The 27,382-nt window shown below is 44.7% G+C and overlaps 1 protein-coding gene and 2 pseudogenes across 4 annotated transcripts in view; 1 reads left to right on the forward strand and 2 right to left on the reverse strand.

Annotated features, from left to right (window-relative positions):
* The window catches only part of LOC134966166 (zinc finger protein 436-like), a 125,348-nt gene that overhangs the window by 36,311 nt on the left and 61,655 nt on the right, over positions 1-27,382 (reverse strand). The window lies entirely within an intron of this gene.
* Positions 16,010-16,128, reverse strand: LOC134968304 (5S ribosomal RNA; annotated as a pseudogene).
* On the forward strand, positions 20,871-20,989 carry LOC134968305 (5S ribosomal RNA; annotated as a pseudogene).

Genomic DNA, 27,382 nt, shown 5'->3' on the forward strand with positions numbered 1-27,382 from the left:
CTTGTTAGATAATAGTGTACCCTATTCCTGAGGTTGGAGCTGCAGGGATCAGCCTGTCAGCTATACTAGATAGGGTTTGTGCAAACATGGCCCAAGGTGGATCTACTTGTCGTTGAACAGGGATCTGCTTTGCAATATGCTGAAACGCAAAACAATTTTCACATAACCCATTATTTGCCAAAGATTGAGTTATTAATCCCACCTTGCAGGATAAACATGTTTTGAGTGTTGGTGTTACTGTTAATGTAACCTTGTCACCTTTGCCGCTCTTAGACATGATAAACAATCAGCTTTTCCACAGTATACTACACAATCTGTGACTGAAAACACTTTATATGCATAAAAGTGATATCAATCTGACCCCAACCCAAGCACCAGCATTGAGGTTCAGAAGAAAACACTGACACCCATATATAAAGTCAGCAATCACACTAGCAGTCAGTCACATGTTATATATTAGTCATATGAGCATATTATCAACTACGAACATTTCAAGTATGTAGGCATACATTTACTGTTTTCTGCTCTATACAGTAATTTTAATGTATTTAGACGCAATTGTGGAGAAAACCACAGTATTGTACAAAACTCATATGCAATAGGCACTAACCTTAAATATTCATACTAACAACAGTAGATAGAAATTTAGTGCTGAATAAACCTTACTCCGTAGAATGGGATACAGGGAGACTCACCCCACTTCCAGGATCCATCAATACGTTAGCAACCGCTGAGTGGATCCAGACGCTACTAGTGTACACTGCCACTCCGGTAATTTTTAGTGGACACAGACGCTCAGTGTACGTTAGTGCATGCAGACGCTCATGTCTGCGACCCAGTCTCTTAGCGGTAAACCTTAGTGTATACAGATGCAGCGGCCTATGCTGCGACCGAGAACCTTCGTGGTAGCGTCTGAGACGGAAGTGAGGCAATCAGTTCATGGCGGGAGACGCACGGTAACTGGTCATGAACTGGGGGGAGGGGCGACCAGGAGAGCGTCTGACTCCCCACTGCTAACATCAACCCTAGGGATCGCAGCCTCAAACTAATCCTGGCGCCTTATGATCCCTAAAGCCTAGCGCTGGAGCACCTGTGGTGGCGGCGTGCCAGCTACTGTTTGGTAGTCTCCTCCCAAAACAGTGCGGCTGTGTCCATACTCCCCTTCTAAGCGGAACCGATGCCTTACCTTCTCCCCGTGCTCCGGCCACAGCCTGCTAACGTCTGCTAGACCTGCTAGTAACATCCGACACAGACGCCCGTCGAGACAGCACTTGTACCGTGGGTAAGCATTGTTGCGACCCGGCAGAGAGTTGTTGGAGCGACTCTTTCCAATATGCGTGTTTGACGCTGTTAGGAAAGATCAAAAAACATAGTAAGACTATGAAAATAAATTAAATAAAGCTTAGGGCTGCCAAACACAGAAGCCCTGTGACCATGGTCCGGCTCCTGCCGCACCAAACAAAATACTGATTTGACTGAGTCGGTGGCCGGGATTATATGGACGAGCCCGGTGCATCCTGGGAGGCCAGAAAGCTTGTGATCATTTGGTGCCAATCCGCTGTCGCTCCATCATATCCCCAATGTTATCCCGTGGATAACCAGTGGACCCTGCCGGAGAACGATTAGATAGGTAGGATAGGAACCAAGAAAAGGCTGTGATAATGCTGATTTATCCTTAGGAATGAAAGCTATACCTTAAACACACCGTAAATACACTTTACCCTGGAGCCGATGCGGCCGGTGTACTTAATACACACTCTACGTACTTTGTACGCTATTAGCGTACAAAGTCCCGTGCTGTGTATGGACTTAGCGTACAAACGCCGCGCTGACGGCACAAAGTACTCACAGCGCGTACACACCCAGAGATACACTTTAAACCTTTTACAGCAATGCAATGCAATGATAATACACTTTAAATCTTAGCAGGGCAATGAAGACACCAGATTGTAATTAAACCACTGGGTTCCGACACCACAGGGTATTATTGCTGAAAGGGGGTTACAATACAAATAATACATTACAATATAATAGAGTAAATGGCTACATTCAATGTTACATACGTGAGTGGATTCGCTTGCGCTACCCGGTCCGGTCCTCTGTCATCTGATAGATAATGTTGTGAGTCTTGTGTCTGACCAGGCCTGCAGTAGGCTCTCTTTATACAATTCTTCCAAAAAGCTATACAATAGATACTGTAATCTCTTTGTCCATTGGACACAGGAATGCACATTTACAGTACAGGAGAGGTCATAGGTTGGTTTGAATAGGTAGGCGATGTCTTTCCCAACTGCTCTTGTGGGTGGTCTCCTCTGGATTCCCGCCGCATACATAATGTACAGTAAATAGAGTTTATATCTATATTCTGCTCCTGCACATAACTATCCGCAGGAACATGCGATCTTTCTCAAACCAACACCGGAATGTTACCCTTAAAATACCCTTCAGCTGGATACCAAACACCACCTTATAACCTTGTTCTGTCCCCTCCTATTCTGTAAAGGTTAATCCCTTTGTTCTGAAACCATTTAAACTGCTGTTATTTTCTGATGTGGTGCAGGGAGGCTATGTGTACATTGTGCACTATTTGGATTAAATATGTAATGTGTTTTGATAGCTTTCCATGCGTTCACAAACTGTACCGTAAATACCCATACCACACGCTAATGCGCAGGACCGCGAGAGCGATCATACGCAAACTGCGACTATGTGCACGCACGACAGAACAAGTACACGCGCGGAGGCCATCTGTGTGTAGTTTGTACGTGATGTGTGTACTGCAATATTTTTTGACTTTGACAGCTGTGTCTTTACTTCCTGTTTGTCTCCTGTTACTTCCACTGTGTGTGTCTGGCTCATGCTGAGTAAAGACCTTTATCACACTCATGCTGCAAGTGTCGTCCTGATTTTGTTGTTACACATCTACATGGTGTCAGAACTGGGATGCCATGGCACAAGGTCTGAGGAAAATAGATTCGCTGATATTTGATGAAAACGTGGCTGACAACTGGCTGAGGTTTAAAAGGGAATGGCACGTATACTCCATAGCAGGCCTTTCAGACAAAAAAAAAAAAAAAAAAAGTCCTGTTGTGTACCATATGAGGCTGGAGGACTTCACTGTACCTACTGTCTGTGCCCCCTGGAGGGTTCCTATCACAATGAAAGACAAAATCATTAATGAGATCCATAGAATGACTCAATTGAGTGTCATTGCCCCCATAAAGGAAGTAACACAGAGTGTCCGCCATGGTGGCCGTATCAAAAAAGGATGGGACTGTACATCTTTGTATTGATCCAGTACACTTGAACAAAGCACTGCTGTGTCCATATCACCCTCTCCGCACCATAAAACAAGTGATTGCTGACATGCCAGGTGCCCCAGTTTTCAGTACCCTGAATGCAAAGTGCGGATTCTGGAAAATTCCTTTGACCAGAGCTTCGTAACCTGCTCACCGCTTTCATGACCTCGATAGGGCAGTATGTCTTCCTTCGCATGCCTTATGGAATCACTACGGGCAGTGAGGTATTCCAGCGTTGCATGGAGCAACTGTTTGCAGGCTATACCTGTGAAATAATCGTCGATGACATCCTGGTATGGGGCCGCACCAAGGAAGAACACAACCAGCGGCTGCACCAGGTACTTGAACAGGCCCGCCCTTTGAAGTTCAAGCTCAACCCAGATAAATGCAAGTTTAGAGTTACAGAAGTGGTGTACTAGTCAAGGCGTCAAACCGGCCCCGAAAAAAATCACTGCCATCCAGCAAATGCCACTTCCGGCTGACCAACAGGCGCTGCAGCGCTTCCTGGGGATGACCAACTACCTGTCTAGATTTGTTCCGCAATACTGTGAAACCACAGCACCTTTGCGGCAGCTACTCCACCAGGACTCAGAATGGTGCTGGCTGGACGCACACATGATTGCGGTTGACTGACTGATAACCATGCAGACAAATCCACCGGTCCTGTAATACTTAAACGTGCATGATCCGGTAGTCCTCTCTGCCAATGCTTCAGAGTGGTCTAGGGGCCGAGTGCCTCCAACACTGCAGACTGGTGGCTTTTGCTTCCATGGCTCTAACTGACACTGAAACCAGGTATGCACAAATTGAGAAAGAACTGTTGGCACTGGTATTCGTCTGCAACTGTTTTCATGACTTCATCTATGGCCGTCCTGTCATGGTGGAAACCAACCATCAGCCTCTCATCACCATACTGAAGACCATCCACTCTGCTTCTTCCCGTCAGGGCATGATGCTCAAGCTGCAGCGGTACAACCTGGATGTCATATAAGCGAGGCAAAGAAATGTACGTTGCTGATGTTCTGTCCCGAGCCTTCCTTTTGACTACTGACATGAACGTTGCTGAGGATGACTAAGAGGTCATGGCTGTGGAGGTGCTCCCTACCATGCGGCTGGAAGAGCTTCGTGCTGCTACACTTGCGTGTGATCTTTGCCAGAGTCTCTCTGCTGTAATTCTCAACAGCTGGCAATCCTCTTCCAAGGAACTGCTGCACTGCCTTCGCTCCTTCTACTGTATGAGAGATGAACTCACCGTGTCGGATGGTGTCATCCTGCGGGGTCATCGCTTCGTGATTCCGACTGCCCTTCAGAAGTTCTACACGCAGCAGATGCACCAGGGCCATGCTGGCCTGGAGGCTACCAAGCGTAGGGCCCGTGAAACCACGTACTGGCCCTCCATGACCGTGCTTTCTCATTTTGTGCACCCTGCAATGCCTTGCATCCACACCTGCCATGGGAGCCCATGCTGCTCCATGACATTCCTGATCTTCCGTGGTCCATTCTTGTGGCTGATCTATTCGAATGGAGGGGGAAGGAGTACCTGGTACTAGTTGACTGCTATTCAGGACATTTCGAGATAAACTACTTGCCCAGCACCACAAGTCAAATGGTCATTGCAAAGCTGAAGAGACACTTTGCAGCACATGGCACCCCAGAGAAGCTGATCACTGATAATGTCATGCAATTCAAGAGTAGAGAGTTCAAGAACTTTGTGAATACATGTTACTTCCAACACATCACAAGTAGTCTACACTACCCAAAGGCAAATGGATTGGCAGAGCGTGCAGTCCGCTCTGCAAAGCACCTAAAGGAGAAGTGTGCACGAGATGGATCGTACATATACTTGGCACTGTTAAACTTGAGAAACACACCCCAAGATGGACTTCCATCCCCTGCACAGTGCCTATTATCATGGCGCACCCGCACAGGCATCCCAACGGCAAAGCAGCCCCTGCAACCCAGAGTAGAGCCACAGGTACGGGAGAACATCAGCAAGCGTAGAATGGCTGCCAAAGCTTCTTATGACAGATCAGCATATCGCCTGCCCCCACTGTCTCCAGGCCAACCTGTCTGCATGCAAACCGAGCAAGGATTTGACAGAATGGCAGTGGTTCAGCATCCTGCAGGTCATCCAAATAGCTACGTGGTAAAGTCTGATAATGCCCACTATGAATGCAACCGCCGCCATCTGTTAAGTGTACCTGAAGAAAGCTCTACACAGCCTGACTCATCAGTTTCTACCACAGCTGCAACTAATGTCAGTGATGATTTGCATTGATGGACAGTCCTTCCACAGAGACCACTTCTGAAGTAATAGAGCCCTCTGGTGTCACAGCGGACATGCCTATAGGTTCCCAGTGTACCATTACCAGATTGGCTTGGGTTTGGACACACAGCCCTACGTTCCAAGACTTCATTGTATAATGTATTTTCTTTTGTTCATGCCCAACATTGTCACATTGTTGCATTTGTTTCATCTATGTTCTGCTTCCTTCCAGTTTGAAAGGGGGATGTAAATGCATGCTGTGCATCATGGGAGATAATCTCATGCCAAGGTGACTCACTTCCTGTTTGTCTCCTGTTACTTCCACTGTGTGTCTGGCTCATGCTCAGTAAAGACCTGTATCACACTTATGCTGCAAGTGCCTTCCTAATTTTGTTGTTACACATATACAGTTTGCATGATGTCGCACATGTGCAGTGGGGTGGCCAGGAGGTCAGTCACGAACACGCAGTGGGTCTGGCATGGATTGCTGTAGGAGTCTTTTTCTCCCCCACCTCAGCAGTCAAGATATTAATACATCTCAGCGTTATTGGTTCCTGCTTCGTCACCCATACTGCTATAGCAGTACTTTAAGTGTCCCTATAATACAGTCACCCCTTATTTCGATGGAATGTATTAAGCTAGAGTCGCCAGGACACGGGCTCCAATAACCGACTGTCCTGAGGAAATAAAGTTAAATCGCTTATGCGCCCTATTCCAGCTTCAGACCCGTCACAGCTATAAAAAAAAAGATATCTCGGAACTTGAAAGGGTTCAGAGGTGAGCAACCAAATTCATTAAGGGTCTAGAGCAGGGGTGTCAAACTCAAATTCATCGGGGGCCGCATCAGCAGTTTGGTCCCCATCAAAGGGCCGGTTGTATCTGTAGGTCTATGTGTCCACTCTTTATTATCATAAATTAATGTCACTGCATTCAATTATTACTGTTTTTTGTAATATGTGCCCAGCCATGTGCCCCCTTTTAAAGTGCCCAGCCATGTGCCCCCTTTTATAGTGCCCAGCCATGTGCCCCCTTTTAAAGTGCCCAGCCATGTGCCCCCTTTTAAAGTGCCCAGCCATGTGCCCCCTTTTATAGTGCCCAGCCATCTGCCCCCTTTTATAGTGCCCAACCATGTGCCCCCTTTTATAGTGCCCAGCCATGTGCCCCCTTTTATAGTGCCCAGCCATGTGCCCCCTTTTATAGTGCCCAGCCATCTGCCCCCTCCATTTACTTTACTTACCTTTTACTTCTTTCTTTTACTTCTTTCTTCTTGCTCCTCTCCGCGGCGTCCGCGCGCTCCTCTGATCCCTGGAGATGTCGGGCGGACGTCACGTGATGACGTCACGTCCGACACCCAGGGAGCAGTGCGGGGCAGGAAGAAGTCGGGCCAGGTCCCGGAAGGTAAGTAATTTTTTTTTTTTTTTTAACTTGAGCCATTTTTAAAATGAATTTACTCCGTGCAGGCACGGAGTAAATTCATTGGAAAAAAAAAAGGGGAGGCTGCAAGGCTGGCGGCGGCACCGCGGGCCATCAGACGAGGTCTGGCGGGCCGGATTTGGCCCGCGGGCCTTGTGTTTGACACCCCTGGTCTAGAGGCACTGGACTATGAGGAAAGGATTATTAGGCTAGATATGTTTACACTCAAAAAGGAGGCGTTTAAGAGGGGACATTATTAATAATTACAAATATAAAAAAGGACAATACAAGAACCTTTCAGGCGATTTGTTTATTTAAAAAAAATCACTGCTCAGGACATGCGGATACCCTCTCATACTAGAGGAAAAGAAATGTAATACCATACAAAGGAATGGGTTCTTCACAGTAAGGGCAGTAAGGTTTTAGAATTCTCTGCCAGAGAAGGTAGTAATGGTGGACTCAGTCAATAAGTTTAAAAATGGATTAGATAAATTCCTAACTGAAAGATATATCCAAGGGTACAGCATTTAAAGATAGTTTATATTAGATAAAGCATGAATTATAGTTACTATTAGTCTAATCAACATAACTTTTCCGGGTCATTTAGTAAATAGTTAGTCAGATTAGCGTTATGACTACAATACAGGTTGAACTCTAAGGACATTGCCTTTTTTCAACCTCAAGAACTATGTTACAGCAAGTGCACGTACTTGTATATACAGTACATCTGCACATGGAGACATTACCACTTGAGGAAAATTCTGCACCAAAACTGGCCCCTGGATACAATGGATAACACCATTTGAAGATGGCAATAGTACAGTTCATATTTCTGTAGCCTTCACAGAAGTCTATGGGGGCTGCATTTTCAAACTAAAATTGAGGGACCGCAGATATCTGCTACAGCCACCACATCTTACATTCCAGAGGTACTTCATTTTTGTGGTTGTCCTCTGAAAGTGGTTGTTAACTGGGAATTTCCTACAAAATAGTATTACTGTCCCTAAAAACACAGACCTATAATGATAATAAGAAAATAAGTAATATACATTGAAAGCTAATTATGCTACTGAATGACTTGTATTTCTTTGGTATTTCCCTCATATCCTTATATTTAGCTATACATACATTACTATACAAAATAGATTAGATTAAATAAATGTGATGGATGCAAATGTTTGGATAACCATGGCCAAATTGCATGTTTAATAATGGAGCATAGGGGCTGCTTCAAAGACGGATACTGTGTTGAAGTTTCCACAGCTGAACAATGTTTTGCCACTACACATGCGTGAAAAGTCCTGGAACCCAAACTGCGCACACTGGAACCCAAACGTGACGGTTTTCGCAACAGAGGCCATGTTTAATTGGATTAGAGGAGAGTAGCTAGAGTAGACCCTAGATTATCGCAAAAGTCGATATTGCGACCGATGTTGCATTGATGTTGGAGCGTTTGCAGTCTATTTCGTAACTGCACAGACCTGAGCCTGAAAGCTGGTGACTCAATGCTCGTACACTCCATTGCACGGTGGAACTCAAAGGGAAGGCTATAAATATCATTTGCATATTTCCACAAATGCTATTGAGAGAGCTGCTGCATTCGCAGTTACATTACCAACTGCCTTTGAATCAGGCCCGTAGGACCCTTACAGTCTCTCCCCCAGACTCACCACTGCGCCGCTGCAATTAATGTAACAGAATTCTTCCTCTTCTGCGGCTCAGCTGTCCTCTAACAGTAGCCGCCGCAGAGGAGCTTCCCTACAGTCAGAGTCTTGCGGTATAATGAAGTCAAATCCCACGAGGAACTGACCATCTAGAGCAGCTACCGCTGTGACACAGGCAGTAAAGAGCTGGTCGCAGTGGCTCTTGACCCCACCACATCGGCTTTGGAAATCTCGTGAGCAGCTGCAGAGCCGGTGAGTTGACAGGCAGGTAAGCAGCTGTGTCACTCCCACACTGTCACCAATGCCATAAAAAATAAGATTTTACTCACTGGTAAATCTATTTCTCGTAGTCCGTAGTGGATGCTGGGAACTCCGTAAGGACCATGGGGAATAGCGGCTCCGCAGGAGACTGGGCACAACTAAAGAAAGCTTTAGGACTACCTGGTGTGCACTGGCTCCTCCCTCTATGACCCTCCTCCAGACCTCAGTTAGGATACTGTGCCCGGAAGAGCTGACACAATAAAGAAAGGATTTGGAATCCCGGGTAAGACTCATACCAGCCACACCAATCACACCGTATTACTCGTGATACTATACCCAGTTAACAGTATGAAATATAACTGAGCCTCACTAACAGATGGCTCATAACAATAACCCTTTAGTTAGGCAATAACTATATACAAGTATTGCAGACAATCCGCACTTGGGACGGGCGCCCAGCATCCACTACGTACTACGAGAAATAGATTTACCGGTGAGTAAAATCTTATTTTCTCTGACGTCCTAGTGGATGCTGGGAACTCCGTAAGGACCATGGGGATTATACCAAAGCTCCCAAACGGGCGGGAGAGTGCGGATGACTCTGCAGCACCGAATGAGCAAACTCAAAGTCCTCCTCAGCCAGGGTATCAAACTTGTAGACTTTTGCAAAAATGTTTGAACCCGACCAAGTAACAGCTCGGCAAAGTTGTAAAGCCGAGACCCCTCGGGCAGCCGCCCAAGAAGAGCCCACTTTCCTCGTGGAATGGGCTTTTACAGATTTAGGGTGCGGCAGTCCAGCCGCAGAATGTGCAAGTTGAATCGTGCTACAGATCCAGCGAGCAATAGTCTGCTTAGAAGCAGGAGCACCCAGCTTGTTGGGTGCATACAGGATAAATAGCGAGTCAGTTTTCCCGACTCCAGCCGTCCTGGAAACATATTTTCAGGGCCCTGAGTACGTCCAGTAACTTGGAGTCCTCCAAGTCCCACGTAGCCGCAGGCACCACAATAGGTTGGTTCACATGAAAAGCTGATACCACCTTAGGAAGGAATTGGGAACGAGTCCTCAATTCCGCCCTATCCATATGAAAATCAGATAAGGGCTTTTGCATGACAAAACCGCCAATTCTGATACACGCCTGGCCGACGCCAAGGCCAACAGCATGACCACTTTCCACGTGAGGTATTTTAGCTCTACGGATTTAAGTGGCTCAACCCAATGCGACTTCAGGAAATCCAACACCACGTTGAGATCCCACGGTTTGACTAGAGGCACATCGGGGGCTGAATATGCAGCACTCCCTTAACAAAAGTCTGAACTTCAGGCAGTGAAGCCAGTTCTTTTTGGAAGAAAATGTACAGAGCCGAAATCTGGACCTTAATGGAACCCAATTGTAGGCCCGTAGTCACTCCTGACTGTAGGAAGTGCAGAAATCGACCAAGTTGAAATTCCTCAGTTGGGGCCTTCCAGGCCTCACACCAAGCAACATATTTTTGCCATATGCGGTGTTTTGCGATCACATCTTTCCTAGCCTTAATCAGCGTAGGAATGACTTCCTCCGGAATGTCTTTTTCCTTTAGGATCCGGTGTTCAACCGCCATGCCGTCAAACACAGCCGTGGTAAGTCTTGGAACAGGCAGGGCCCCTGCTGCAGCAGGTCCTGTGAGCGGCAGAGGCCATGGGTCCTCTGAGATCATTTCTTGAAGTTCTGGGTACCAAGCTCTTCTTGGCCAATCCGGAACCACGAGTGTAGTTCTTACTCCTTTCCTTCTTAGTATTCTCAGTACCTTGGGTATGAGAGGCAAAGGAAGGAACACATACACCGACTGGTACACCCACGGTGTTACCAGAGCGTCCACAGCTATCGCCTGAGGGTCCCTTGACCTGGCGCAATATCTTTTTAGCTTTTTGTTGAGGCGGGACGCCATCATGTCCACCTGTGGCCTTTCCCAATGGTGTACAATCATTTTGAAGACTTCTGGATGAAGTCCCCACTCTCCCGGGTGGAGGTCGTGCCTGCTGAGAAAGTCTGCTTCCCAGTTGTCCACTCCGGGAAACACTGCTGACAGTGCGAACACATGATTTTCCACCCATCGGAAAATCCTTGTGGCTTCTGCCATCACCATCCTGCTTCTTGTGCCGCCCTGCTGGTTTACATGGGCGACCGCCGTGATGTTGTCTGACTGGATCAGCACCAGCTGGTGTTGAAGCAGGGGTCTAGCCTGACTTAGGGCATTGTGAATGGCCCTTAGTCCCAGAATATTTATGTGTAGGGAAGTCTCCCGACTTGACCATAGTCCTTGGAAGTTTCTTCCCTGTGTGACTGCCCCCCAGCCTCGAAGGCTGGCATCCGTGGTCACCAGGACCCAGTCCTGTATGCCGAATCTGCGGCCCTCTAGAAGATGAGCACTCTGCAGCCACCACAACAGCGACACCCTGGCCCTTGGAGACAGGGTTATCAGCCGATGCATCTGAAGATGCGACCCGGACCACTTGTCCAACAGATCCCACTGGAAGATCCTTGCATGGAACCTGCCGAATGGAATTTCTTCGTAAGAAGCTACCATCTTTCCCAGGACTCGCGTGCATTGATGCACCGACACCTGTATTTGTATTAGGAAGTCTCTGACTAGAGATGACAACTCCTTGGCCTTCTCCTCCGGGAGAAACCCTTTTTCCTGTTCTGCGTCCAGAACCATACCCAGGAACAGTAGACGCGTCGTAGGAACCAGCTGCGACTTTGGACTATTCAGAATCCAGCCGTGCTGTTGTAGCACTTCCCGAGATAGTGCTAATCCGACGAACAACTGCTCCCTGGACCTCGCCTTTATAAGGAGATCGTCCAAGTACGGGATAATTATAACTCCCTTTTTTCGAAGGAGTATCATCATTTCGGCCATTACCTTGGTAAATACCCTCGGTGCCGGGGACAGACCAACGGCAACATCTGGAATAGGTAATGACAGTCCTGTACCACAATTTTGAGGTACTCCTGGTGAGGAGGGTAAATGGGAACATGCAGGTAAGCATCCTTGATGTCCAGTGATACCATGTAATCCCCTTCGTCCAGGCTTGCAATAACCGCCCTGAGCAATTCCATTTTGAACTTGAACCTTCGTATATAAGTGTTCAAGGATTTCAATTTTAGACTGGGTCTCACCGAACCGTCTGGTTTCGGTACCACAAACATTGTGGAATAGTAACCCCGGCCTTGTTGAAGGAGGGGTACCTTGATTATCACCTGCTGGAAGTACAGCTTGTGAATTGCCGCCAGTACTACCTCTCCTCGAGGGCAGCAGGCAAGGCTGATTTGAGGTAACGGCGAGGGGGAGTCGCCTCGAACTCCAGCTTGTATCCCTGTGATACTACTTGCAGAACCCAGAGATCCACCTGTGAGCGAGCCCACTGGTCACTGAAGTTCCCGAGACGCGCCCCCACCGCACCTGGCTCCACTTGTGGAGCCCCAGCGTCATGCGGTGGACTCAGAGGAAGCGGGGGAAGCTTTTTGATCCTGGGAACTGGCTGTCTGGTGCAGCTTTTTCCCTCTTCCCTTGTCTCTGTGCAGAAAGGAAGCGCCTTTGACCCGCTTGCTTTTCTGAAGCCGAAAGGACTGTACCTTATAATACGGTGCTTTCTTAGGCTGTGAGGAAACTTGAGGTAAATTTTTTCCTTCCCAGCTGTTGCTGTGGATACGAGGTCCCAGAGACCATCCCCAAACAATTCCTCACCCTTATAAGGCAGAATCTTCATGTGCCTTCTAAAGTCAGCATCGCCTGTCCACTGCCAGGTCCCTAATACCCTCCTGGCAGAATGGACATTGCATTAATTCTGGATGCCAGCCGGCAAATATCCCTCTGTGCATCCCTCATATATAAGACGACGTCTTTAATATGCTCTATGGTTAGCAAATAGTATCCCTGTCCTGACAGGGTAATAGACCACGCTGCAGCAGGACTATCCATGCTGAGGCAATTGCAGGTCTCAGTATAGTACCTGAGTGTGTATATACAGACTTCAGGATAGCCTCCTGCTTTTTATCAGCAGGCTCCTTCAAAGTGGCCGTATTCTAAGACGGCAGTGCCACCTTTTTTGACAAACGTGTGAGCGCCTTATCCACCCTAGGGGATATCTCCCAACGTGACCTATCCTCTGGCGGGAAAGGGTACGCCATCAGTAACTTTTTAGAAATTACCAGTTTCTTATCGGGGGAACCCACGCTCTTTACACACTTCATTCACTCATCTGATGGGGGAACAAAACACTGTCTGCTTTTTCTCCCCAAACATAAAACCCCTTTTTTGTGGTACCTGGGTTAATGTCAGAAATGTGTAACACATTTTTCATTGCCGAGATCATGCAATGGATGTTCCTAGTGGATTGTGTATAGGTATCAACCTCGTCGACACTGGAGTCAGACTCCGTGTCGACATCTGTGTCTGCCATCTGAGGTAGCGGGCGTTTTTGAGCCCCTGATGGCCTTTGAGACGCCTGGGCAGGCGCGGGCTGAGAAGCCGGCTGTCCCACAGCTGTTACGTCATCCAGCCTTTTATGTAAGGAGTTGACACTGTCGGTTAATACCTTCCACCTATCCATCCACTCTGGTGTCGGCCCCACAGGGGGCGACATCACATTTATCGGCATCTGCTCCGCCTCCACATAAGCCTCCTCATCAACCATTTCGACACAGCCGTACCGACACACCGCACACACACAGGGAATGCTCTGACTGAGGACAGGACCCCACAAAGTCCTTTGGGGAGACAGAGAGAGAGTATGCCAGCACACACCAGAGCGCTATATAATGCAGGGATTCACACTACCCACAGTGATTTTTCCCTTATAGCTGCTATAATACACAGATTTGCGCCTAAATTTAGTGCCCCCCCCCTCTCTCTCTTTTTAACCCTTTGAGCCTGAAAACTACAGGGGAGAGCCTGGGGAGCTGTCTACCAGCTGCACTGTGAAGAGAAAATGGCGCCAGTGTGCTGAGGGAGATAGCCCTGCCCTTTTTTCGGCTGACTTTTTCCCGCTTTTTTATGTATCCTGGCAGGGGTATTTTACACATATATAGCCTCTAGGACTATATATTGTGATTATTTTGCCAGACAAGGTGTTAATATTGCTGCTCAGGGCCCCCCCCCCCCCCAGCGCCCTGCACCCATCAGTGACCAGAGTGTGAGGTGTGCATGAGGAGCAATGGCGCACAGCTGCAGTGCTGTGCGCTACCTTGTTGAAGACCGAAGTCTTCTGCCGCCGATTTTCAGGACCATCTTCTTGCTTCTGGCTCTGTAAGGGGGACGGCGGCGCTGCTCCGGGACCGGACGATCGAGGTCGGGCCCTATGTTCGATCCCTCTGGAGCTAATGGTGTCCAGTAGCCTAAGAAGCCCAAGCTAGCTGCAAGCAGGTAGGTTCGCTTCTTCTCCCCTTAGTCCCTCGTAGCAGTGAGTCTGTTGCCAGCAGATCTCACTGAAAATAAAAAACCTAAAATAAACTCTCTTTTTCTAGGAGCTCAGGAGAGCCCCTAGTGTGCATCCAGCTCAGCCGGGCACAAGATTCTAACTGAAGTCTGGAGGAGGGTCATAGAGGGAGGAGCCAGTGCACACCAGGTAGTCCTAAAGCTTTCTTTAGTTGTGCCCAGTCTCCTGCGGAGCCGCTATTCCCCATGGTCCTTACGGAGTTCCCAGCATCCACTAGGACGTCAGAGAAAATAATAGGTCTAAATTCGGAGATATATATATATATATATATATATATATATATATATATATATATATATGGAGAAAGGAATAAGGTGATTTTAAAGCGACCTGTGGTGTCTGATATTAATAGGAGATCCAGTATTTAAAAGAAAATGTTTTTTATTTACTATATCTAATAAGCACCAATTAAACAGAAATAAAAAATGGCTCTAGTATAAAAGAGCCCAATATATTGTTAGAATTGTGTATAAGACATAAGTTAGTATAAAATAGTAATACAAACTTAAAAATTAGACAAGAGAAAAATACGTCCTAAAATTATAAAATTGGACATAAGATCAGCATAAAAAGTATAAAAATAGGATTCTTAGCTTTTTGAGAGGGTATATATCGTAGCACCCAACGCGTTTCGTCCTATCTGGACTTCATCAAGGGGTGGCAAACAACTGGGACAGTTCAGCTATATATACCTGTATTGACAAGGAAGTGATAGCTGCATCACTTCCTGTCAATTAACAGGTGTCAGATTTCAAGAATTGATTTGGATAATAAAACCATAAAGAATTACTCCTAAAAGCATAATATCACCAGGCTTAGTAAAACCGCTATTTCAATAACTTAGTTTATACATTTAAAGTTCTTAAAACGTCGTTTGCTTTCAGAGTCCCGGACTTCCGGTCCGGATCGCGGGTGACGTCACGTCCGCCCCGCTTCCGGTATCCGGCAAACTTCACTGCGCATGTGCCGAGTGCGTGTGACGGACGGTCCGTGCCCGGCATTCATTGCGCATGCGCATGTTCTTCCTTCTAGTAACAGAGACTGGTGAGCGTCTGTGTGGTAACGGCGGCCATTTTATTGGAGTTCATTTCCACAGACGTTTGTTTCTAGTTCCGACGGCCATTTTTGATCAGGTTTTTCATAATGGAAATCAGTATAGGACCGGAAAATAAAGGGAAATACGTTTCAGACGGAGATCATTGTGCAGGAGGTTTTTTGCAGACATTACATATTTCTACTTAATGTTAATGATGTATCAAATCCCAAGTATGGGCATAATAGAAACATCTAATATATTTAGGATGTATTCGCTGAAAGTTAATAAAAAGACACTGATGTTTAAAATAAGCAGGGTTAATAATGTTATTGTTTCTAGTCATAAAGATTGGTGGTAGGTATAAAAATTACAATTCTCCTATTGAGAATGTTATAGCAGCAGACATAACCAACATAGTGCAGGAGGTAGCATAGTGCATTTTCTATATAAAACAATTTTTTTATAAAAAATTTTTTCCTAAAAGACTATTTTAAAAAACTAGTTTAAAAATGTAACCGCATTAATACCGAAGTACCCATAGTGATGAAAAGATCTATGAGTTATTATAAGATCCTCTTGGCACCTTGCTCAAGAAAGTTACAGCACCCAATCTTCCATGATGGTTCCCCATCTATGTACTAGTTGGGCCCAACACTGCTTGGCTTCCAAGATCGAACGGAATTGGGCATCTCCAGTGTGGTATGGCTGTAGTATTGGCGTGGTATTTGGAGGTATCGTAATAACAACGTGGTCGAAATAGTAGGTAAAGGTAGAGGTAAGAATAAGTGGCCAAAAACGGAAAAGGATAATATTAATAGTAACTGTTGGCTTACGTTATAGAAAGGGGGCTATTTCATAGCCTTCATTGAAGCCATCCGGATGCATGGTATTAAGTTCAAAAATCCAGAACATTTCTCTCTTCGATAAACGGTTGGAAAGATCACCGCCTCTCTCGCCCAATGAAACTAGTTCAATACCCTTAAAGGTTAGTTCATCAGGATCCGAGTTGTGGCAAACATGGAAGTGTTTTGATACAGCATGCGTTAGAACTTTGTTCTTTATGTTTCTTATATGTTCCTGTATACGGATTTTTAAGGGTCTTTTCGTTTTCCCTACATATTTCATACCGCATGAGCACTCAAGCATATAAACTACTGACACCGTATTACAGTTGATAAATTGTTTAATCTTGTGTTCTTTTGATCCATCAGTGTTCTTAAAAGTTTTCCTGTTGGGGTGTACGTAGCGGCATATATTACAGCGGCCGCATTTAAAACACCCAACGCATTTTGGCATGATTGATCGTGCTTCCGGGTTCCTCAGCATGCTTGGTGCCACCAAGTCCTTGAGATTTTGCGACTTCTTAAATACCACTAAAGGATCCTTGGGGAGATATTCCTTTAAAATGGGATCCATAAGGAGGATATTCCAGTGTCTCTTAAGCGTTTGTTTAATGATTTTTTCATGTCTATTGTATGTAGTGATAAAGCGCACTGTGTCCTCTCTTTTTTCTTCTTTTACTTTGTATTTCAGGAGTTGTTCTCTCTCCAAATTCTTGGCCTTCGAATTTGCTTCCTCCAGAAGGTGGTTAGGGTAGCCTTTTTCTTTAAATCTTTCCGTATAAATCTGTAGTTGTTGATCTCGATCCTTGGTATTCTTACAGTTCCGAGTAATTCTATTGAACTGTGAAAATGGGATGTTGTTCTTCCATTGTTGGCTGTGATTACTTCGGTAGTGTACATAGCTGTTCATATCTACTTCTTTCACGTAGTTTTTAGTGATTACTTCATTGTCTGTGTGTGTCAGAACCAAGTCTAGGAATTCTATTTCCTCAGTGCTAGTTTTCGCAGTGAATTGGAGATTCATTGAGTTGGTAGATAAATAAGTAAAAAATTCTTTAAAACTTCCGTCATCACCGTCCCATACAAGTAAAATATCGTCTATGTAGCGTTTATAAAATGCAATATTCTGTTGGAATGGATGATTCTTAAAAATATATTCATTTTCCCAATTCCCCATAAAAAGATTTGCAAAACTAGGCGCGAAAATAGTCCCCATGGCGGTTCCACAGATTTGTAAAAAATATGTGTCTAAAAATTTAAAATAGTTTCTTTTCAGGATAGAATTCATAAGTTCACATAAAAAGATTCTATGCTCCTCCGTAATCTCGGCATCTTTCTTTAGGAATTCGTTGCAAGCCTCTACACCCTTGTCGTGTTCTATGCAGGTGTAGAGAGATTGGACATCTATGGTGATCCATCGGTAGGTATCTCTCCATTCAAAAGAATCCATCAGGTTGAGAACAGATGTTGTATCTTTCAAATAGGCTGGTAGATTTGCCACATGTTTTCTTAGAAAAATATCCACATATTCGGACAAAATAAAAGGGTTGGAACATTATATAAGCGTGGACAGAATTCCCAGGGGTCTCAGAATCACCAAACAACCAACGTTTGGAACAGAGAATCCCGAATTCATGAAAGAATGGGACAACACACTCCACAGCTGTTCGATAAAACTAATGAAAATTCTAGTGACGGAAAAGAAACGTATTATCTCCACCCTGGATACAGAAATAAAAGAAATTGAAACAAAATTAGAAGCATTCAAGGACAAAGAGGATTTTAAGATCAATGAAAAAGTACTGAATAGGAAACTAGAGCAAGTTGAAGATGAGGTCATAAGGAACAAAGGAAAGAAATTTATACGGGACAAGCAAGATTATGAGAATAACAGAATTAAGAATTGGAGCAGATTTGATGGAAATGACAATACTAATCAAAGGAATAAGAGGGAATACTGGCAGACGGTACCAAGAAGAGGTATGGAAAATGTAAGGAATCCCACGCAGAGAAGACAGCCTGTACAGACTACTAACAGATTCTCCACACTACAAAGAATTAACTCGGCTAACGAGGAGGATTTTCTATCACCAGGCAAGAATACAAGATTCAAAACTATGTTAAAAAACAATCTAAAAGAACAACACCCCGAAAAAGAAGACTAGCAGACGAAGAGGATGCCGAGGGGGCAGGAGGAACAAACTCATACAACAGCAAAAGAAGACAACTCCATTAGGACATCCACCAACTAAAGGTATATTTAATCTATCAAGCCACACATTGACAGAACATGAAAGTTCACTACTGAATAAAGGACTCTCATATGCACCAACGAGAGGTATGAATAAATTCGATGTTTTCATAGATTTAAACAAATTCGTAAGGAAGTTAACATTGAAGAGACATTTTTAAAAAAAGGAAAATGCGGTCATTCAAAATTATGACCAATCCAAATCAGGACTGAAACCCACTTCAAAGTTTTACCCATTAGAATCCAAGGGTCACAATGTGGGCATCTTTTATGATCTAGTTAAAAAAGATTTATGCGAAGCAGAAATGGAGACTATAAAAGAGAAGAACCTTACAAATAGAGAAACCAAGGCCATTAAAGAACTCCAGGATAACAAAGACATTGTCATAAAATCTGCTGACAAAGGGGGGGGGTTGGTCATTATGGACCGGGAGGCATACGTTACAGAAGCAAATAGACTTCTGGTGGATAGGACTTCATATACCCCACTCCCAGGAGACCCTAAGGATGATTTTATCGAGGAACTAAGAACCATACTTTTAAGAGCATTCAGACGTGAGATTCTAACGAAAGAAGAATATCAATATCTGCTCAACTCCAACCCCACAACCCCCATATTCTATTTCCTGCCAAAGGTGCATAAATCCCTGACGAATCCCCCTGGGAGACCAATTGTGGCCGGGATAGATTCTCTAACATCACATTTGTCCGAATATGTGGATATTTTTCTAAGAAAACATGTGGCAAATCTACCAGCCTATTTGAAAGATACAACATCTGTTCTCAACCTGATGGATTCTTTTGAATGGAGAGATACCTACCGATGGATCACCATAGATGTCCAATCTCTCTACACCTGCATAGAACACGACAAGGGTGTAGAGGCTTGCAACGAATTCCTAAAGAAAGATGCCGAGATTACGGAGGAGCATAGAATCTTTTTATGTGAACTTATGAATTTTATCCTGAAAAGAAACTATTTTAAATTTTTAGACACATTTTTTACAAATCTGTGGAACCGCCATGGGGACTATTTTCGCGCCTAGTTTTGCAAATCTTTTTATGGGGAATTGGGAAAATGAAAATATTTTTAAGAATCATCCATTCCAACAGAATATTGCATTTTATAAACGCTACATAGACGATATTTTACTTGTATGGGACGGTGATGACGGAAGTTTTAAAGAATTTTTTACTTATTTATCTACCAACTCAATGAATCTCCAATTCACTGCGAAAACTAGCACTGAGGAAATAGAATTCCTAGACTTGGTTCTGACACACACAGACAATGAAGTAATCACTAAAAACTACGTGAAAGAAGTAGATATGAACAGCTATGTACACTACCGAAGTAATCACAGCCAACAATGGAAGAACAACATCCCATTTTCACAGTTCAATAGAATTACTCGGAACTGTAAGAATACCAAGGATCGAGATCAACAACTACAGATTTATACGGAAAGATTTAAAGAAAAAGGCTACCCTAACCACCTTCTGGAGGAAGCAAATTCGAAGGCCAAGAATTTGGAGAGAGAACAACTCCTGAAATACAAAGTAAAAGAAGAAAAAAGAGAGGACACAGTGCGCTTTATCACTACATACAATAGACATGAAAAAATCATTAAACAAACGCTTAAGAGACACTGGAATATCCTCCTTATGGATCCCATTTTAAAGGAATATCTCCCCAAGGATCCTTTAGTGGTATTTAAGAAGTCGCAAAATCTCAAGGACTTGGTGGCACCAAGCATGCTGAGGAACCCGGAAGCACGATCAATCATGCCAAAATGCGTTGGGTGTTTTAAATGCGGCCGCTGTAATATATGCCGCTACGTACACCCCAACAGGAAAACTTTTAAGAACACTGATGGATCAAAAGAACACAAGATTAAACAATTTATCAACTGTAATACGGTGTCAGTAGTTTATATGCTTGAGTGCTCATGCGGTATGAAATATGTAGGGAAAACGAAAAGACCCTTAAAAATCCGTATACAGGAACATATAAGAAACATAAAGAACAAAGTTCTAACGCATGCTGTATCAAAACACTTCCATGTTTGCCACAACTCGGATCCTGATGAACTAACCTTTAAGGGTATTGAACTAGTTTCATTGGGCGAGAGAGGCGGTGATCTTTCCAACCGTTTATCGAAGAGAGAAATGTTCTGGATTTTTGAACTTAATACCATGCATCCGGATGGCTTCAATGAAGGCTATGAAATAGCCCCCTTTCTATAACGTAAGCCAACAGTTACTATTAATATTATCCTTTTCCGTTTTTGGCCACTTATTCTTACCTCTACCTACTATTTCGACCACGTTGTTATTACGATACCTCCAAATACCACGCCAATACTACAGCCATACCACACTGGAGATGCCCAATTCCGTTCGATCTTGGAAGCCAAGCAGTGTTGGGCCCAACTAGTACATAGATGGGGAACCATCATGGAAGATTGGGTGCTGTAACTTTCTTGAGCAAGGTGCCAAGAGGATCTTATAATAACTCATAGATCTTTTCATCACTATGGGTACTTCGGTATTAATGCGGTTACATTTTTAAACTAGTTTTTTAAAATAGTCTTTTAGGAAAAAATTTTTTATAAAAAAATTGTTTTATATAGAAAATGCACTATGCTACCTCCTGCACTATGTTGGTTATGTCTGCTGCTATAACATTCTCAATAGGAGAATTGTAATTTTTATACCTACCACCAATCTTTATGACTAGAAACAATAACATTATTAACCCTGCTTATTTTAAACATCAGTGTCTTTTTATTAACTTTCAGCGAATACATCCTAAATATATTAGATGTTTCTATTATGCCCATACTTGGGATTTGATACATCATTAACATTAAGTAGAAATATGTAATGTCTGCAAAAAACCTCCTGCACAATGATCTCCGTCTGAAACGTATTTCCCTTTATTTTCCGGTCCTATACTGATTTCCATTATGAAAAACCTGATCAAAAATGGCCGTCGGAACTAGAAACAAACGTCTGTGGAAATGAACTCCAATAAAATGGCCGCCGTTACCACACAGACGCTCACCAGTCTCTGTTACTAGAAGGAAGAACATGCGCATGCGCAATGAATGCCGGGCACGGACCGTCCGTCACACGCACTCGGCACATGCGCAGTGAAGTTTGCCGGATACCGGAAGCGGGGCGGACGTGACGTCACCCGCGATCCGGACCGGAAGTCCGGGACTCTGAAAGCAAACGACGTTTTAAGAACTTTAAATGTATAAACTAAGTTATTGAAATAGCGGTTTTACTAAGCCTGGTGATATTATGCTTTTAGGAGTAATTCTTTATGGTTTTATTATCCAAATCAATTCTTGAAATCTGACACCTGTTAATTGACAGGAAGTGATGCAGCTATCACTTCCTTGTCAATACAGGTATATATAGCTGAACTGTCCCAGTTGTTTGCCACCCCTTGATGAAGTCCAGATAGGACGAAACGCGTTGGGTGCTACGATATATACCCTCTCAAAAAGCTAAGAATCCTATTTTTATACTTTTTATGCTGATCTTATGTCCAATTTTATAATTTTAGGACGTATTTTTCTCTTGTCTAATTTTTAAGTTTGTATTACTATTTTATACTAACTTATGTCTTATACACAATTCTAACAATATATTGGGCTCTTTTATACTAGAGCCATTTTTTATTTCTGTTTAATTGGTGCTTATTAGATATAGTAAATAAAAAACATTTTCTTTTAAATACTGGATCTCCTATTAATATCAGACACCACAGGTCGCTTTAAAATCACCTTATTCCTTTCTCCATTTACATTGTACATGAAGCACCTTACCAATGCTTCTTTCTTTAAGGTGTAGCTGACGCCCAAGTAATACTAAGGGAGTGTCTAGAAAAAAGGAGACTTTTTATTTGTAAACCAACCTGGACTACATTCTAGTATAAATTGGTATCGCAGTCAAGCGCCGATAAGCATTCCCCAACCAATATAAATATATATATATATATATATATATATATATATATATATATATATATATATATACATATACATATATACATATACACACACATACACACATACACACATATATACACACACATAAATACATACACACACACACAAATGGGGGGGATAGGGGTAAACGCGACCTACGGTGTCCTAATAAATAATAAGGAGTGTCATAAATAAGAGATATGTAGTGCTGGGATAAATTGAGAATAAAAAGTGGGTTTATTTATACAAATACAGGTTGAGTATCCCATATCCAAAATGCTTGGGACCAGAAGTATTTTGGATATCGGATTTTTCCGTATTTTGGAATAATTGCATGCCATAATGAGAGATCATGGTGATGGGACCTAAGTCTAAGCACAGAATGCATTTATGTTTCATATACACCTTAAACACACAGCCTGAAGGTCATTTTAGCCAATATTTTTAATAAATTTGTGATTAAACAAGTGTGTGTAGATTCACACAATTCATTTATGTTTCATATACACCTTATACACATAGCCTGAAGGTCACTTAATACAATATTTTTAATAACTGGGTGTATTAAACAAAGTTTGTGCACATTGAGCCATCAGAAAACAAAGGTGCCACTATCTCACTCAAAAAATCCGTATTTCGGAATATTCTGTATCTTGGAATATTTGGATATGGGATACTCAACCTGTATAGTAATAAAAAGGACTATAAAACCATACACTGTGAAGATTCTAAACCCCCCCCCAAAAAAAAAAAAAAAAAAAAAAGATTATTACAAGACAATAGGTAAAAATGAGAAGCTAAAAACATAGATTTAGGTAAAAAAAAATAAGAATTTACTCACCGGTAATTCTATTTCTCGTAGTCCGTAGTGGATGCTGGGGACTCCGTAAGGACCATGGGGAATAGACGGGCTCCGCAGGAGACTGGGCACTCTAAAGAAAGATTCAGTACTATCTGGTGTGCACTGGCTCCTCCCTCTATGCCCCTCCTCCAGACCTCAGTTAAGTAAACTGTGCCTGGAAGAGCCGACATTACAAGGAAAGGATTTTGGAATCCAGGGTAAGACTCATACCAGCCACACCAATCACACTGTACAACTTGTGATAAACTTACCCAGTTAACAGTATGAACAACAACTGAGCATCACTCAACCGATGCTACATAACCATAACCCTTTGTTAAGCAATAACTATATACACGTATTGCAGAAAGTCCGCACTTGGGACGGGCGCCCAGCATACACTACGGACTACGAGAAATAGAATTACCGGTGAGTAAATTCTTATTATTTTCTCTAACGTCCTAGTGGATGCTGGGGACTCCGTAAGGACCATGGGGATTATACCAAAGCTCCCAAACGGGCGGGAGAGTGCGGATGACTCTGCAGCACCGAATGGGCAAACGCAAGGTCCTCCTCAGCCAGGGTATCAAACCTGTAGAATTTTGCAAAAGTGTTTGAACCCGACCAAGTAGCAGCTCGGCAAAGCTGTAATGCCGAGACCCCTCGGGCAGCCGCCCAAGAAGAGCCCACTTTTACCTTGTGGAATGGGCTTTCACTGATTTCGGCTGCGGCAATCCCGCCGCAGAATGAGCCTGCTGAATCGTGTTACAGATCCAGCGAGCAATAGTTTGCTTTGAAGCAGGAGCACCCAGCTTGTTGGATGCATACAGGATAAACAGCGAGTCAGTCTTCCTGACTCCAGCCGTTCTGGTTACATAAATCTTTAAAGCCCGGACTACGTCCAGCAACTTGGAGTCCTCCAAGTCACGAGTAGGCGCAGGCACCACAATAGGTTGGTTCAAATGAAAAGATGACACCACCTTTGGCAGAAACTGCGGACGAGTCCGCAATTCTGCCCTGTCCATATGGAAAACCAGATAGGGGCTTTTACATGATAAAGCCGCCAATTCTGACACACGCCTAGCTAAAGCCAACAGCATGACCACTTTCCACGTGAGATACTTTAGTTCCACGGTCTTAAGTGGCTCAAACCAGTGGGATTTCAGGAAATCCAACACCACGTTAAGATCCCAAGGTGCCACCGGTGGCACAAAAGGGGGCTGAATATGCAGCACTCCCTTAACAAACGTCTGAACCTCAGGCAGTGAAGCCAGTTCTTTTTGACAGAAGATGGATAGGGCCGAAATCTGGACCTTTATGGGCCCTAATTTTAGGCCCATGGTCACACCTGACTGTAGGAAGTGCAGGAATCGACCCAGCTGGAATTCCTCTTCTTGCAGTTCCGGGTACCAAGTCCTTCTTGGCCAGTTCGGAACAATGAGTATTGTTTTCACTCTTCTTTTCCTTACGATTCTCAGTACCTTGGGTATGAGAGGAAGAGGAGGAAACACATAGACCGACTGGAACACCCACGGTGTTACCAGTGCGTCCACAGCTATCGCCTGAGGGTCCCTTGACCTGGCGCAATACCTTTTTAGCTTTTTGTTGAGGTGGGACGCCATCATGTCCACCTGTGGCAGTTCCCACCGACTTGCAATCTGCATGAAGACTTCTTGATGAAGTCCCCACTCTCCCGGGTGGAGGTCGTGCCTGCTGAGGAAGTCTGCTTCCCAGTTGTCCACTCCCGGAATGAACACTGCTGACAGTGCTTGCACATGATTCTCCGCCCAACGAAGAATCCTGGTGGCTTCCGCCATCGCCACTCTGCTTCTTGTGCCGCCCTGGCGGTTTACTTGAGCCACTGCAGTGATGTTGTCTGACTGAATCAGCACCGGTTGGTTGCGAAGCAGAGGCTCCGCTTGACTCAGGGCGTTGTATATGGCCCTTAGTTCCAGGATATTTATGTGCAGACATGCCTCCTGACTTGACCACAACCCTTGGAAGTTTCTTCCCTGAGTGACTGCCCCCCATCCTCGGAGGCTCGCATCCGTGGTCACCAGGACCCAGTCCTGTATGCCGAACCTGCGGCCCTCGAGAAGGTGAGCACTCTGCAGCCATCACAGAAGAGACACCCTGGCCCTGGGGGACAGGGTGATCAGCCGATGCATCTGAAGATGCGATCCGGACCACTTGTCCAACAGATCCCACTGAAAGATCCTCGCATGGAACCTGCCGAAGGGAATGGCTTCGTATGATGCCACCATCTTTCCCAGGACTCGCGTGCAGTGATGCACAGACACCTGTTTCGGTTTTAAGAGGTCTCTGACTAGAGTCACGAGCTCCTGAGCCTTCTCCGCCGGGAGAAACACCTTCTTCTGGTCTGTGTCCAGAATCATGCCCAGAAAGGGCAGACGCGTCGTAGGAATCAGCTGCGATTTTGGGATATTCAGAATCCAGCCGTGCTGTTGCAACACTTCCTGAGAGTGTGCTACGCTGATCAGCAACTGCTCAATGGACCTCACCTTTATGAGGAGATCGTCCAAGTATGGGATAATTGTGACTCCTTGCTTTCTCAGGAGCACCATCATTTCCGCCATTACCTTGGTAAATATTCTCGGTGCCATGGAGAGCCCAAACGGCGTCTGGAATTGGTAATGACAGTCCTGTACCACAAATCTGAGGTACTCCTGATGAGGTGGATAAATGGGGACATGCAAGTAAGCATCCTTGATGTCCAGAGACACCATAAAATCCCCCTCTTCCAGGCTTGCAATGACCGCTCTGAGCGATTCCATTTTGAACTTGAATTTCTTCAGATAATTGTTCAGGGATTTTAAATTCAAGATGGGTCTGACCGAACCGTCCGGTTTCGGTACTACAAACAAAGTGGAATAGTAACCCCTTCCCTGTTGAAGGAGAAGAACCTTTACAACCACCTGCTGGAGGTATAACTTGTGAATTGCTGCCAGCACTACCTCCCTTTCCATGGGGGAAGCTGGCAAGGCCGATTTTAGGTAACTGTGAGGGGGCGTCACCTCGAATTCCAGTTTGTATCCCTGAGACACAACTTGTATAGCCCAAGGATCCACCCGTGAGCGAACCCACTGGTGGCTGAAATGTCGGAGACGCGCCCCCACGGCTCCTGGCTCCGCCTGTGGAGCCCCAGCGTCATGCGGTGGATTTAGTGGAAGCCGGGGAGGACTTTTGTTCCTGGGAACTAGCTGCGTGGTGCAGCCTCTTTCCTCTACCCCTGCCTCTGGCAAGAAAGGATGCACCTCTGACTTTCTTGCTCTTTTGCGAACGAAAGGACTGCATTTGGTAATACGGTGCTTTCTTAGGCTGTGGCGGGACATAAGGCAAGAAGTTTGACTTCCCAGCCGTAGCTGTGGAAACTAGGTCTGAGAGACCGTCCCCAAACAATTCCTCACCCTTATAAGGTAAAACCTCCATGTGTTTTTTAGAGTCGATATCCCCTGTCCATTGCAGAGTCCATAAGACCCTTCTGGCAGAAATGGACATTGCGTTTACTCTAGAGCCCAGCAGGCAAATGTCCCTCTGGGCATCCCGCATATATAGGACCGCGTCCTTGATATGTGCCAGGGTCATTAGAACAGAGTCCCTGTCCAGGGTATCTAACTCCTCAGACAGAGTATCCGTCCATGCTGCTACCGCACTACACATCCAGGCCGAAGCAATTGCTGGCCTCAGCAGCGTACCAGAATGTGTGTAAACAGACTTCAGGATAGCTTCCTGCTTTCTATCCGCAGGATCCTTTAGGGCGGTCGTATCCTGAGACGGCAGGGCCACCTTCTTAGATAAGCGTGTCAACGCCTTGTCTACCCTGGGGGAGGATTCCCAGCGTAACCTGTCCGTTGGCGGGAAAGGATACGCCATCAGCAATCTCTTGGAAATTACTACCTTCCTATCAGGGGAATCCCACGATTTTTCACATAATTCATTCAATTCATGTGACGGGGGAAAAGCCACTTCTTGCTTTTTCTCCCCATACATATAAATCCTCTTGTCAGGGAC

The sequence above is a fragment of the Pseudophryne corroboree genome, chromosome 10 (genome assembly GCF_028390025.1).
Source record: "Pseudophryne corroboree isolate aPseCor3 chromosome 10, aPseCor3.hap2, whole genome shotgun sequence".
Lineage (NCBI taxonomy): Eukaryota > Metazoa > Chordata > Amphibia > Anura > Myobatrachidae > Pseudophryne > Pseudophryne corroboree.